Source organism: Lucilia cuprina, chromosome 3 (assembly GCF_022045245.1).
Source record: "Lucilia cuprina isolate Lc7/37 chromosome 3, ASM2204524v1, whole genome shotgun sequence".
In the NCBI taxonomy this organism is placed as follows: Eukaryota; Metazoa; Arthropoda; class Insecta; order Diptera; family Calliphoridae; genus Lucilia; species Lucilia cuprina.
The window spans coordinates 15,947,181-15,951,160 of record NC_060951.1 but is presented as its reverse complement, the minus strand read 5'-3'; the positions used below and the strand labels follow the sequence as shown (position 1 = coordinate 15,951,160).

The 3,980-nt window shown below is 28.8% G+C and overlaps 1 long non-coding RNA gene across 1 annotated transcript; it reads right to left on the bottom strand.

Annotated features, from left to right (window-relative positions):
* Positions 1 to 2,965: 2,965 nt before the first annotated feature.
* Positions 2,966 to 3,564, bottom strand: LOC124419142. Its single transcript, XR_006940434.1, has 3 exons — positions 3,363 to 3,564; positions 3,129 to 3,277; positions 2,966 to 3,070 (listed from the first exon to the last, which is right to left on the bottom strand). It is a non-coding gene; the product is annotated as an uncharacterized LOC124419142 (long non-coding RNA).
* Between the last annotated feature and the right edge of the window lie 416 nt (positions 3,565 to 3,980).

Sequence of the window (3,980 nt, the reverse complement as noted above, 5' to 3'; positions counted from 1 at the left end):
ATAGAAATTACAAACGGAATGACAAATTTATATATACCCTTCTCACGAAAGTGAAGGGTATAATAAGTACTTTTTCTAGTAGAATTGTAAGTACTTTACTCGATGAGTTCTGGTGATTTTTCTAGTGAATTTGTAAGCAAATATTTTGCTGGGATGTTTAAGAAGAAAAATATATTATATTATTTTTTACTCAATATACCAGTGCCCGTGCTCTGTAACTTTCGAGACGAGAAAAAAAACATTGAAATATTAAAGTCTTCCATTTGTTTAGTTGCGTTATTCAAATAATTTTTAAACTGAAGACATTTCCATCAAGGCCGTACATGCTAATTTTCATGTTTCTAGGTTTAATATTATAGAAAATTAAAAGAGTACCTTTTGTAGAACGAAAAAGTTGCAAAAGGTCCCCTTTTTGTGCTCTGAACTAATCCGGGCTTAACATATTTAATTTCGTGTTTCTTGGTTCAATATTATAGAAAATTCAAAAAGTACCTTTTGTTGAACGAAAAAGTACCAAAAAGTCCCATTTTATAGGTTCTTACCTAGTCAAAGCCCTACATACTAAATTTCATGTTTCTAGGTTCAATATTGTAGAAAATTCAAAAAGTACCTTTTGTAGAACAAACAAGTTAGAGTGCTATATTCGGCTGAGTCGAATCTTAAATACCCTCCACCAGCTTCTTTTATATTAATACTTTTTTAATTAATCAAATATTTTTAAAAATAAATTTTCTCATTTAATTATGCAAAATTTGATGAATCTAGTTCTATATTTTCCTAGATAAACAATATTTTGTATTTAATTCATATGGGAGATGTCAAGTTCCCATTAAAAGTTCGCTCGTTATACACTAAATGTTCAGATGAATTTCAAAAATTCTTCAAGTAAAATTTAAAGATTGAAGCTCTAATAGTTTCTTAGATATACGATTTTTTCTATTTTATTCATGTTGGGGCTCCAAGCACCCCAAATGAAAGTCTGCTCTTTTTCTTAAAATTTTCAGATGAATGTTAAGGTTCTTCGTGCAAAATTTTAAGAATTTAGTTGTATAAGTTTCCCACATAAACGGATTTACGTATTTAATTAATATGGGAGGTACCGCTCCTCTCATGGGTGGTCCGCCAATTTAATATCCAAAATATTTACATGGATGTTAAAATTATTCGTGGCACCTCGCTCACTTGAGATTTCAAAACAAAAAGTAGCGTATTGCTACTTCCAGATATAGAGGAAGATCGGTTCAGATATAGAGGAAGATAGCCACCTATAATGTATTAATAACATTAAAACTAAAAAATATATTTAGGTATTAAAAATAGTATAAATTCTTCTTTTGCAAAAAAAAAAATACCATTTAAAATAAGTTATCTTGCAATATTCGACTGAGCTGAATCTTAAATACACTCCAACAGCTACTTTTTTTAATACTTAATACTTTTCTAATTGATCAAGTATTTTTAGAAATAAGTTTTCTCATGTCTTAAATAGAAAAATCCCAGGATTTAAATCTATTACAATTCAAAGATTTATTGAAAATCACAAATATTTAATGGGTATCACTATTTGGTAATGAGTTATGTGCATTTAAGTGGGGGCTATGATCGATTATGGACTGATAGGGACAAAATTTCGCATTATTTATCTATATATATGCAATGCTTGTACAAAATTGTATATGGATATCTTAATTAAGTAATGAGTTTACGCTTTTAAGTGATTTTCTGGAGGAGACCTTGACCATATATGGACCGATCGGAAAAAATTCACAGGAATATTTTTCTGAAGACGAACAATACTTGTATACAATTTTATATTGATTGTGGGGAGGGGACCTTGTATGGAAGCAATGTCCAATTATGAACCGATTCAAATATTTTATCTTTGAATGAATTTTATTGAGATAAGATTGTAATTTGTAAAATTTTGTGAAGATATCGACATTATGACGGAAGCTATTAACAAAAAACCAATTTTTCATGAATATGTACTTTTGTGTGGTAATTGCGAACCGATTCTGGCAATTTTAAGCAGAGATCAAGCTCTTGTGTAGGAACGAATGTATGGCGATTTTCATGGAATTATCTTTTTTTAATTTTCAAGAAAATTACATCAGAATGTGTTTTTTTGAGGTTATATTGCTTATTTTTTCGAGATTGCTTTAAATTTTGATTTATAACTTTTCCCGATGTGAACCGATTTTGCTGGTTTTCAATACCAAACTGCTTAGGACAACAATAAATATTTACAGTCAGTTTGGTCTAATTGTTTGGCTTAAGTTTAACGTGAGCGTGGTTTAATCAGACAGACAGGCGGACATATCTAAATCGATTCAGAATTTCATAAGGAGCCAGAATATATATACTTTGTTGGATCTCAGATGAATATTACAAACTTATATATACCCTCTATAACCACTGATGGTGGTCGTAAAAAGTACCAAAAATTCCACTTGAGATTGTTCTGACCTGAGATTGACAATGAGTATGTATAAAAGAACCCAGTTGGAAATTTCATTAAGACGTCTTATGGAAAACCTCATGACTTGTCAAAGACGATGCTTAATTCGTCATGTGTTCCCATACAAAAAACTTCATGATACCCCTGACATTTTTATATATTTTGTAAAATTTCCAAAAAACTGTGATGACAAATGTCAACAGTGATGACAAATGTATGAAATATAACAAAGACGTCTATATGTTTGTATTATATAAACGTCAATAGGACTGTTACACTAGTCGTCATTAGTGCTAACATGTATTTAAGAAGTCAAAATGATCTGCTTTAACAATAACTTCATGACTCTTGATGACTTTCTTACTTACACTTTTAATAAAAACAAAAAAGTTTATTGTTATTAAGAAAATTAAAATATAAAGTAACATAACGAAACATTATATGTATACATAAGTATTTATATTTTATAAGCAAAAATTATTAAATTTTAAAACAAACTATGGAAAAACTAAGTCTTCTTTAACGATATTTCGTCTTGTATTTTGTTTTTTACTCTTCTTATTGCGACTCTTAAATCACTTTTAAATTCGTTAGGAGATTTGTCTACGTCATCTATGAAAGGAAAGCACATGACATACATACATATATTTTATTAAAAAAACTTTCTTACCAAAAAATGCTGACATACAGTACTTATAATTTGTAAAAGCAATTTTACCATTTCTTTCATCATAGTTGTGAAATAATATAATATTTTTGTCCCATATATTTTCAAGATTATTTGAAACATTCCCCTTTATTAAAAACTATTGATTGTATCTGAAATAGGTAAATAATACAAGTTAATATGTTTTTTTATGTAAGATTTTTACAAGTTTTTTATTATTAAGGAAGTAGTACTTACACATATCAGCAACATTATTTGTGTTAATTGATATATCCATCCATTTGTTTAAATGCTTCTTGATTTCGCATAGGAAATTTATTTATGTAGCAATGGTCTGTATTAAAACCGGTGACATTTTGAACCAGAACATTCGTTTCGCCAACTGTATATTGGCTCAAAATACGCTTGGTGTCACTCTACAACTCCTTGATGCGCTCTTTTTTTATTGAGCCAATTTTTCTAAAATTTCTAAAAATGGAAAAAACAAAATTTCGACCTTAAATCAAAATTAAGGCATGTATTTTTAAAGCTCAATGTGGGAGTTGAGTTGGGTAATGACATTCTAAAGGTTCTAAATGAGGAGGGATTATGTCTTCCTCTATATACGGAAACTTTAATTAAAAAACCAAAAAGAACAACAATTATAAGAATCGTAGATAATGGACAATATACCCACTTTGGTATAGAAAATCAGATTTTACAACTCGGAGACTTTTTGTATAATGTAAACAAAATAATAATAAATATAAATATAGATGGACTTCCGCTTTTCAAAAGTTCGCAAACATCGATGCTAACAAAATATTTATTATTGGAGCTTATCAATCAAAAACCATTTTATATTGATACATATTT